This window comes from Leptodactylus fuscus, chromosome 4, assembly GCF_031893055.1.
Source record: "Leptodactylus fuscus isolate aLepFus1 chromosome 4, aLepFus1.hap2, whole genome shotgun sequence".
In the NCBI taxonomy this organism is placed as follows: domain Eukaryota; kingdom Metazoa; phylum Chordata; class Amphibia; order Anura; family Leptodactylidae; genus Leptodactylus; species Leptodactylus fuscus.
In genome coordinates this window covers 40,759,344-40,769,343 of record NC_134268.1, presented here as the reverse complement: position 1 = coordinate 40,769,343, position 10,000 = coordinate 40,759,344, and the positions used below count along the sequence as shown (strand labels likewise).

General features: G+C 53.7%; 8 non-coding genes and 3 pseudogenes across 8 annotated transcripts; all 11 read left to right on the top strand.

Moving 5' to 3' along the window:
* The first annotated feature begins 470 nt into the window (after positions 1-470).
* On the top strand, positions 471-589 carry LOC142202042 (5S ribosomal RNA). Its single transcript, XR_012715920.1, has one exon. It is a non-coding gene; the product is annotated as a 5S ribosomal RNA (ribosomal RNA).
* Positions 590-1,309: 720 nt separating this feature from the next.
* Positions 1,310-1,418, top strand: LOC142201543 (5S ribosomal RNA; annotated as a pseudogene).
* A 721-nt stretch (positions 1,419-2,139) lies between these two features.
* LOC142202125 (5S ribosomal RNA) lies at positions 2,140-2,258 on the top strand. Its single transcript, XR_012716001.1, has one exon. It is a non-coding gene; the product is annotated as a 5S ribosomal RNA (ribosomal RNA).
* Positions 2,259-2,979: 721 nt separating this feature from the next.
* LOC142202034 (5S ribosomal RNA) lies at positions 2,980-3,098 on the top strand. Its single transcript, XR_012715913.1, has one exon. It is a non-coding gene; the product is annotated as a 5S ribosomal RNA (ribosomal RNA).
* A 721-nt stretch (positions 3,099-3,819) lies between these two features.
* LOC142201611 (5S ribosomal RNA) lies at positions 3,820-3,928 on the top strand (annotated as a pseudogene).
* Positions 3,929-4,655: 727 nt separating this feature from the next.
* LOC142201814 (5S ribosomal RNA) lies at positions 4,656-4,774 on the top strand. The gene has a single exon (XR_012715703.1). It is a non-coding gene; the product is annotated as a 5S ribosomal RNA (ribosomal RNA).
* Positions 4,775-6,325: 1,551 nt separating this feature from the next.
* On the top strand, positions 6,326-6,444 carry LOC142202006 (5S ribosomal RNA). Its single transcript, XR_012715885.1, has one exon. It is a non-coding gene; the product is annotated as a 5S ribosomal RNA (ribosomal RNA).
* A 721-nt stretch (positions 6,445-7,165) lies between these two features.
* On the top strand, positions 7,166-7,284 carry LOC142202198 (5S ribosomal RNA). The gene has a single exon (XR_012716068.1). It is a non-coding gene; the product is annotated as a 5S ribosomal RNA (ribosomal RNA).
* Positions 7,285-8,005: 721 nt separating this feature from the next.
* On the top strand, positions 8,006-8,114 carry LOC142201617 (5S ribosomal RNA; annotated as a pseudogene).
* Positions 8,115-8,835: 721 nt separating this feature from the next.
* LOC142202050 (5S ribosomal RNA) lies at positions 8,836-8,954 on the top strand. Its single transcript, XR_012715928.1, has one exon. It is a non-coding gene; the product is annotated as a 5S ribosomal RNA (ribosomal RNA).
* A 721-nt stretch (positions 8,955-9,675) lies between these two features.
* LOC142202051 (5S ribosomal RNA) lies at positions 9,676-9,794 on the top strand. The gene has a single exon (XR_012715929.1). It is a non-coding gene; the product is annotated as a 5S ribosomal RNA (ribosomal RNA).
* Positions 9,795-10,000: the final 206 nt, after the last annotated feature.

The following is a 10,000-nucleotide window of genomic DNA, read 5'->3' as shown; positions in this document are numbered from 1 at the left end:
GGCCTCCCGCCGGGCTGGAGGCCATAGCTAGTAACCTGCAGACCAATTTACAGGGCAACACAGGCTGAACATCTTTGAGGGCAACGCGCCCAAGGAAAAGAGAAGCCGACTGAAAAGCAGCTTCGCTTCCAGGCACGGGCAACCATCTCACCTTCTTCCTTAGCCGACTCCTGGACAACGGGCTCCGGCCCAGCTTGCTCTTTCTTTCACCCCCGGGATGGTTTCTTAGCCCTGCACAGACCCTGCGCCCAGCCCTTTTGAAAGAGGGCGGCTGCGGCCTGTGACTGGTTGCTGAACCACACCTGTGGGTATAAGGGCCGCCCCCAGCCCTTGCACTGCTCCTGCTGGAATATGAAGTTCCCTTAAGAGAAGGCAAAAAGTGAAGAAAAAGGCCTAGCGTGGAGTAGTGCAAAGAGCTGCCGGCAGCCAGGCTGCAAAGTAGAAGAGGAGTAAGTGAGAGGCCTGTCTCTGCCTATGGCCACACCACCCTGAACACGCCTGATCTTGTCTGATCTCGGAAGCTAAGCAGGGTCGGGCCTGGTTAGTACTTGGATGGGAGACCGCCTGGGAATACCAGGTGCTGTAGGCTTTTGCTTTTCCTCACTTCCACCAGCAGGGGGTCACTCTCCTCTATGCCATTTTTACATTCACTTTTTACACTGCACACTTGCTTCTTTTACATTCGCTTTCTCTCTTGCACTCTTTAGTCCTTGCAAAATCCTAGTATTCTCATTCGTACCGCTATCACTCTTAGCAGCTGCAGCCGCAGCGGGCGTGGTGGCCACCAGCGTTGTGGCTTTTTACTTTTAATAATAGCAGGCTTCATTTCCATAGCATCTGGGCCTCCCGCCGGGCTGGAGGCCATAGCTAGTAACCTGCAGACCAATTTACAGGGCAACACAGGCTGAACATCTTTGAGGGCAACGCGCCCAAGGAAAAGAGAAGCCGACTGAAAAGCAGCTTCGCTTCCAGGCACGGGCAACCATCTCACCTTCTTCCTTAGCCGACTCCTGGACAACGGGCTCGGCCCAGCTTGCTCTTTCTTTCACCCCCGGGATGGTTTCTTAGCCCTGCGCAGACCCTGCGCCCAGCCCTTTTGAAAGAGGGCGGCTGCGGCCTGTGACTAGTTGCTGAACCACACCTGTGGGTATAAGGGCCGCCCACAGCCCTTGCACTGCTCCTGCTGGAATATGAAGTTCCCTTAAGAGAAGGCAAAAAGTGAAGAAAAAGGCCTAGCGTGGAGTAGTGCAAAGAGCTGCCGGCAGCCAGGCTGCAAAGTAGAAGAGGAGTAAGTGAGAGGCCTGTCTCTGCCTATGGCCACACCACCCTGAACACGTCTGATCTCGGAAGCTAAGCAGGGTTGGGCCTGGTTAGTACTTGGATGGGAGACCGCCTGGGAATACCAGGTGCTGTATGCTTTTGCTTTTCCTCACTTCCACCAGCAGGGGGTCACTCTCCTCTATGCCATTTTTACATTCACTTTTTACACTGCACACTTGCTTCTTTTACATTCGCTTTCTCTCTTGCACTCTTTAGTCCTTGCAAAATCCTAGTATTCTCATTCGTACCGCTATCACTCTTAGCAGCTGCAGCCGCAGCGGGCGTGGTGGCCACCAGCGTTGTGGCTTTTTACTTTTAATAATAGCAGGCTTCATTTCCATAGCATCTGGGCCTCCCGCCGGGCTGGAGGCCATAGCTAGTAACCTGCAGACCAATTTACAGGGCAACACAGGCTGAACATCTTTGCAGGCAACGCGCCCTAGGAAAAGAGAAGCCGACTGAAAAGCAGCTTCGCTTCCAGGCATGGGCAACCATCTCACCTTCTTCCTTAGCCGACTTCTGGACAACGGGCTCCGGCCCAGCTTGCTCTTTCTTTCACCCCCGGGATGGTTTCTTAGCCCTGCGCAGACCCTGCGCCCAGCCCTTTTGAAAGAGGGCGGCTGCGGCCTGTGACTGGTTGCTGAACCACACCTGTGGGTATAAGGGCCGCCCCCAGCCCTTGCACTGCTCCTGCTGGAATATGAAGTTCCCTTAAGAGAAGGCAAAAAGTGAAGAAAAAGGCCTAGCGTGGAGTAGTGCAAAGAGCTGCCGGCAGCCAGGCTGCAAAGTAGAAGAGGAGTAAATGAGAGGCCTGTCTCCGCCTACGGCCACACCACCCTGAACACGCCCGATCTCGTCTGATCTCGGAAGCTAAGCAGGGTCGGGCCTGGTTAGTACTTGGATTGGAGACCACCTCAGAATGCCAGGTGCTGTAGGCTTTTGCTTTTCCTCACTTCCACCAGCAGGGGGTCACTCTCCTCTATGCCATTTTTACATTCACTTTTTACACTGCACACTTGCTTCTTTTACATTCGCTTTCTCTCTTGCACTCTTTAGTCCTTGCAAAATCCTAGTATTCTCATTCGTACCGCTATCACTCTTAGCAGCTGCAGCCACAGCGGGCGTGGTGGCCACCAGCGTTGTGGCTTTTTACTTTTAATAATAGCAGGCTTCATTTCCATAGCATCTGGGCCTCCCGCCGGGCTGGAAGCCATAGCTAGTAACCTGCAGACCAATTTACAGGGCAACACAGGCTGAACATCTTTGCAGGCAACGCGCCCTAGGAAAAGAGAAGCCGACTGAAAATCAGCTTCGCTTCGAGGTACGGACAACCATCTCACCTTCTTCCTAAGCCGACTCCTGGACAACAGGCTCCGGCCCAGCTTGCTCTTTCTTTCACCCCCGGGATGGTTTCTTAGCCCTGCGCAGACCCTGCGCCCAGCCCTTTTGAAAGAGGGCGGCTGCGGCCTGTGACTGGTTGCTGAACCACACCTGTGGGTATAAGGGCCGCCCCCAGCCCTTGCACTGCTCCTGCTGGAATATGAAGTTCCCTTAAGAGAAGGCAAAAAGTGAAGAAAAAGGCCTAGCGTGGAGTAGTGCAAAGAGCTGCCGGCAGCCAGGCTGCAAAGTAGAACAGGAGTAAGTGAGAGGCCCGTCTCTGCCTACAGCCACACCACCCAGAACACGCCCGATCTTGTCTGATCTCGGAAGCTAAGCAGGGTCGGGCCTGGTTAGTACTTGGATGGGAGACCACCTGGGAATTCCAGGTGCTGTAGGCTTTTGCTTTTCCTCACTTCCACCAGCAGGGGGTCACTCTCCTCTATGCCATTTTTACATTCACTTTTTACACTGCACACTTGCTTCTTTTACATTCGCTTTCTGTCTTGCACTATTTAGTCCTTGCAAAATCCTAGTATTCTCATTCGTACCGCTATCACTCTTAGCAGCTGCAGCCGCAGCGGGCGTGGTGGCCACCAGCGTTGTGGCTTTTTACTTTTAATAATAGCAGGCTTCATTTCCATAGCATCTGGGCCTCCCGCCGGGCTGGAGGCCATAGCTAGTAACCTGCAGACCAATTTACAGGGCAACACAGGCTGAACATCTTTGCAGGCAACGCGCCCTAGGAAAAGAGAAGCCGACTGAAAAGCAGCTTCGCTTCCAGGCACAGGCAACCATCTTACCTTCTTCCTTAGCCGACTCCTGGACAACGGGCTCCGGCCCAGCTTGCTCTTTCTTTCACCCCCGGGATGGTTTCTTAGCCCTGCGCAGACCCTGCACCCAGTCCTTTTGAAAGAGGGCGGCTGCGGCCTGTGACTGGTTGCTGAACCACACCTGTGGGTATAAGGGCTGCCCCCAGCCCTTGCACTGCTCCTGCTGGAATATGAAGTTCCCTTAAGAGAAGGCAAAAAGTGAAGAAAAAGATCTAGCGTGGAGTAGTGCAAAGAGCTGCCGGCAGCCAGGCTGCAAAGTAGAAGAGGAGTAAGTGAGAGTCCTGTCTCTGCCTACGGCCACACCACCCTGAACACGCCTGATCTTGGAAGCTACGCAGGGGCGGGCCTGGTTAGTACTTGGATGGGAGACCACCTCGGAATGCCAGGTGCTGTAGGCTTTTGCTTTTCCTCACTTCCACCTGCAGGGGGTCACTCTCCTCTATGCCATTTTTACATTCACTTTTTACACTGCACACTTGCTTCTTTTACATTCGCTTTCTCTCTTGCACTCTTTAGTCCTTGCAAAATCCTAGTATTCTCATTCGTACCGCTATCACTCTTAGCAGCTGCAGCTGCAGCCGCAGCGGGCGTGGTGGCCACCAGCGTTGTGGCTTTTTACTTTTAATAATAGCAGGCTTCATTTCCATAGCATCTGGGCCCCCCGCTGGGCTGGAGGCCATAGCTAGTAACCTGCAGACCAATTTACAGGGCAACACAGGCTGAACATCTTTGCAGGCAACGCGCCCTAGGAAAAGAGAAGCCGACTGAAAAGCAGCTTCGCTTCCAGGCATGGGCAACCATCTCACCTTCTTCCTTAGCCGACTTCTGGACAACGGGCTCCGGCCCAGCTTGCTCTTTCTTTCACCCCCGGGATGGTTTCTTAGCCCTGCGCAGACCCTGCGCCCAGCCCTTTTGAAAGAGGGCGGCTGCGGCCTGTGACTGGTTGCTGAACCACACCTGTGGGTATAAGGGCCGCCCACAGCCCTTGCACTGCTCCTGCTGGAATATGAAGTTCCCTTAAGAGAAGGCAAAAAGTGAAGAAAAAGGCCTAGCGTGGAGTAGTGCAAAGAGCTGCCGGCAGCCAGGCTGCAAAGTAGAAGAGGAGTAAGTGAGAGTCTTGTCTCCGCCTACGGCCACACCACCCTGAACACGCCCGATCTCGTCTGATCTTGGAAGCTAAGCAGGGTCGGGCCTGGTTAGTACTTGGATGGGAGACCGCCTGGGAATACCAGGTGCTGTAGGCTTTTGCTTTTCCTCACTTCTACCAGCAGGGGGTCACTCTCCTCTATGCCATTTTTACATTCACTTTTTACACTGCACACTTGCTTCTTTTACATTCGCTTTCTCTCTTGCACTCTTTAGTCCTTGCAAAATCCTCGTATTCTCATTCGTACCGCTATCACTCTTAGCAGCTGCAGCCTCAGCGGGCGTGGTGGCCACCAGCGTTGTGGCTTTTTACTTTTAATAATAGCAGGCTTCATTTCCATAGCATCTGGGCCCCCCGCCGGGCTGGAGGCCATAGCTAGTAACCTGCAGACCAATTTACAGGGCAACACAGGCTGAACATCTTTGCAGGCAACGCGCCCTAGGAAAAGAGAAGCCGACTGAAAAGCAGCTTCGCTTCCAGGCACGGGCAACCATCTCACCTTCTTCCTTAGCCGACTCCTGAACAACGGGCTCCGGCCCAGCTTGCTCTTTCTTTCACCCCCGGGATGGTTTCTTAGCCCTGCGCAGACCCTGCGCCCAGCCCTTTTGAAAGAGGGCGGCTGCGGCCTGTGACTGGTTGCTGAACCACACCTGTGGGTATAAGGGCCGCCCACAGCCCTTGCACTGCTCCTGCTGGAATATGAACTTCCCTTAAGAGAAGGCAAAAAGTGAAGAAAAAGGCCTAGCGTGGAGTAGTGCAAAGAGCTGCCGGCAGCCAGGCTGCAAAGTAGAAGAGGAGTAAGTGAGAGGCCTGTCTCTGCCTACGGCCACACCACCCTGAACACGCCTGATCTTGGAAGCTACGCAGGGTCGTGCCTGGTTAGTTCTTGGATGGGAGACCACCTCGGAATGCCAGGTGCTGTAGGCTTTTGCTTTTCCTCACTTCCACCAGCAGGGGGTCACTCTCCTCTATGCCATTTTTACATTCACTTTTTACACTGCACACTTGCTTCTTTTACATTCGCTTTCTCTCTTGCACTCTTTAGTCCTTGCAAAATCCTAGTATTCTCATTCGTACCGCTATCACTCTTAGCAGCTGCAGCCGCAGCGGGCGTGGTGGCCACCAGCATTGTGGCTTTTTTCTTTTAATAATAGCAGGCTTCATTTCCATAGCATCTGGGCCTCCCGCCGGGCTGGAGGCCATAGCTAGTAACCTGCAGACCAATTTACAGGGCAACACAGGCTGAACATCTTTGCAGGCAACGCGCCCTAGGAAAAGAGAAGCCGACTGAAAAGCAGCTTCGCTTCCAGGCATGGGCAACCATCTCACCTTCTTCCTTAGCCGACTTCTGGACAACGGGCTCCGGCCCAGCTTGCTCTTTCTTTCACCCCCGGGATGGTTTCTTAGCCCTGCGCAGACCCTGCGCCCAGCCCTTTTGAAAGAGGGCGGCTGCGGCCTGTGACTGGTTGCTGAACCACACCTGTGGGTATAAGGGCCGCCCACAGCCCTTGCACTGCTCCTGCTGGAATATGAAGTTCCCTTAAGAGAAGGCAAAAAGTGAAGAAAAAGGCCTAGCGTGGAGTAGTGCAAAGAGCTGCCGGCAGCCAGGCTGCAAAGTAGAAGAGGAGTAAGTGAGAGGTCTGTCTCCGCCTACGGACACACCACCCTGAACACGCCCGATCTCGTCTGATCTTGGAAGCTAAGCAGGGTCGGGCCAGGTTAGTACTTGGATGGGAGACCGCCTGGGAATACCAGGTGCTGTAGGCTTTTGCTTTTCCTCACTTCCACCAGCAGGGGGTCACTCTCCTCTATGCCATTTTTACATTCACTTTTTACACTGCACACTTGCTTCTTTTACATTCGCTTTCTCTCTTGCACTCTTTAGTCCTTGCAAAATCCTCGTATTCTCATTCGTACCGCTCTCACTCTTAGCAGCTGCAGCCGCAGCGGGCGTGGTGGCCACCAGCGTTGTGGCTTTTTACTTTTAATAATAGCAGGCTTCATTTCCATAGCATCTGGGCCTCCCGCCGGGCTGGAGGCCATAGCTAGTAATCTGCAGACCAATTTACAGGGCAACACAGGCTGAACATCTTTGCAGGCAACGCGCCCTAGGAAAAGAGAAGCCGACTGAAAAGCAGCTTCGCTTCCAGGCACGGGCAACCATCTCACCTTCTTCCTTAGCCGACTCCTGGACAACGGGCTCCGGCCCAGCTTGCTCTTTCTTTCACCCCCGGGATGGTTTCTTAGCCCTGCGCAGACCCTGCGCCCAGCCCTTTTGAAAGAGGGCGGCTGCGGCCTGTGACTAGTTGCTGAACCACACCTGTGGGTATAAGGGCCGCCCCCAGCCCTTGCACTGCTCCTGCTGGAATATGAAGTTCCCTTAAGAGAAGGCAAAAAGTGAAGAAAAAGGCCTAGCGTGGAGTAGTGTAAAGAGCTGCCGGCAGCCAGGCTGCAAAGTAGAAGAGGAGTAAGTGAGAGGCCCGTCTCTGCCTACAGCCACACCACCTTGAACACGCCCGATCTTGTCTGATCTCGGAAGCTAAGCAGGGTCGGGTCTGGTTAGTACTTGAATGAGAGACCGCCTGGGAATACCAGGTGCTGTAGGCTTTTGCTTTTCCTCACTTCCACCAGCAGGGGGTGACTCTCCTCTATGCCATTTTTACATTCACTTTTTACACTGCACACTTGCTTCTTTTACATTCGCTTTCTCTCTTGCACTCTTTAGTCCTTGCACAATCCTAGTATTCTCATTCGTACCGCTATCACTCTTAGCAGCTGCAGCCTCAGCGGGCGTGGTGGCCACCAGCGTTGTGGCTTTTTACTTTTAATAATAGCAGGCTTCATTTCCATAGCATCTGGGCCTCCCGCCGGGCTGGAGGCCATAGCTAGTAACCTGCAGACCAATTTACAGGGCAACACAGGCTGAACATCTTTGCAGGCAACGCGCCCTAGGAAAAGAGAAGCCGACTGAAAAGCAGCTTCGCTTCCAGGCACGGGCAACCATCTCACCTTCTTCCTTAGCCGACTCCTGGACAACGGGCTCCGGCCCAGCTTGCTCTTTCTTTCACCCCCGGGATGGTTTCTTAGCCCTGCGCAGACCCTGCGCCCAGCCCTTTTGAAAGAGGGCGGCTGCGGCCTGTGACTGGTTGCTGAACCACACCTGTGGGTATAAGGGCCGCCCACAGCCCTTGCACTGCTCCTGCTGGAATATGAAGTTCCCTTAAGAGAAGGCAAAAAGTGAAGAAAAAGGCCTAGCGTGGAGTAGTGCAAAGAGCTGCCGGCAGCCAGGCTGCAAAGTAGAAGAGGAGTAAGTGAGAGGCCTGTCTCTGCCTACGGCCACACCATCCTGAACACGCCTGATCTTGGAAGCTACGCAGGGTCGTGCCTGGTTAGTACTTGGATGGGAGACCACCTCGGAATGCCAGGTGCTGTAGGCTTTTGCTTTTCCTCACTTCCACCAGCAGGGGGTCACTCTCCTCTATGCCATTTTTACATTCACTTTTTACACTGCACACTTGCTTCTTTTACATTCGCTTTCTCTCTTGCACTCTTTAGTCCTTGCAAAATCCTAGTATTCTCATTCGTACCGCTATCACTCTTAGCAGCTGCAGCCGCAGCGGGCGTGGTGGCCACCAGCGTTGTGGCTTTTTACTTTTAATAATAGCAGGCTTCATTTCCATAGCATCTGGGCCTCCCGCCAGGCTGGAGGCCATAGCTAGTAACCTGCAGACCAATTTACAGGGCAACACAGGCTGAACATCTTTGCAGGCAACGCGCCCTAGGAAAAGAGAAGCCGACTGAAAAGCAGCTTCGCTTCCAGGCATGGGCAACCATCTCACCTTCTTCCTTAGCCGACTTCTGGACAACGGGCTCCGGCCCAGCTTACTCTTTCTTTCACCCCCGGGATGGTTTCTTAGCCCTACGCAGACCCTGCGCCCAGCCCTTTTGAAAGAGGGCGGCTGCGGCCTGTGACTGGTTGCTGAACCACACCTGTGGGTATAAGGGCCGCCCACAGCCCTTGCACTGCTCCTGCTGGAATATGAAGTTCCCTTAAGAGAAGGCAAAAAGTGAAGAAAAAGGCCTAGCGTGGAGTAGTGCAAAGAGCTGCCGGCAGCCAGGCTGCAAAGTAGAAGAGGAGTAAATGAGATGCCTGTCTCCGCCTACGGCCACACCACCCTGAACACGCCCGATCTCGTCTGATCTTGGAAGCTAAGCAGGGTCGGGCCTGGTTAGTACTTGGATGGGAGACCGCCTGGGAATACCATGTGCTGTAGGCTTTTGCTTTTCCTCACTTCCACCGGCAGGGGGTCACTCTCCTCTATGCCATTTTTACATTCACTTTTTACACTGCACACTTGCTTCTTTTACATTCGCTTTCTCTCTTGCACTCTTTAGTCCTTGCACAATCCTAGTATTCTCATTCGTACCGCCATCACTCTTAGCAGCTGCAGCCGCAGCAGGCGTGGTGGCCACCAGCGTTGTGGCTTTTTACTTTTAATAATAGCAGGCTTCATTTCCATAGCATCTGGGCCTCCCGCCGGGCTGGAGGCCATAGCTAGTAACCTGCAGACCAATTTACAGGGCAACACAGGCTGAACATCTTTGCAGGCAACGCGCCCTAGGAAAAGAGAAGCCGACTGAAAAGCAGCTTCGCTTCCAGGCATGGGCAACCATCTCACCTTCTTCCTTAGCCGACTTCTGGACAACGGGCTCCGGCCCAGCTTGCTCTTTCTTTCACCCCCGGGATGGTTTCTTAGCCCTGCGCAGACCCTGCGCCCAGCCCTTTTGAAAGAGGGCGGCTGCGGCCTGTGACTGGTTGCTGAACCACACCTGTGGGTATAAGGGCCGCCCACAGCCCTTGCACTGCTCCTGCTGGAATATGAAGTTCCCTTAAGAGAAGGCAAAAAGTGAAGAAAAAGGCCTAGCGTGGAGTAGTGCAAAGAGCTGCCGGCAGCCAGGCTGCAAAGTAGAAGAGGAGTAAGTGAGAGTCTTGTCTCCGCCTACGGCCACACCACCCTGAACACGCCCGATCTCGTCTGATCTTGGAAGCTGAGCAGGGTCGGGCCTGGTTAGTACTTGGATGGGAGACCGCCTGGGAATACCAGGTGCTGTAGGCTTTTGCTTTTCCTCACTTCTACCAGCAGGGGGTCACTCTCCTCTATGCCATTTTTACATTCACTTTTTACACTGCACACTTGCTTCTTTTACATTCGCTTTCTCTCTTGCACTCTTTAGTCCTTGCAAAATCCTCGTATTCTCATTCGTACCGCTATCACTCTTAGCAGCTGCAGCCTCAGCGGGCGTGGTGGCCACCAGCGTTGTG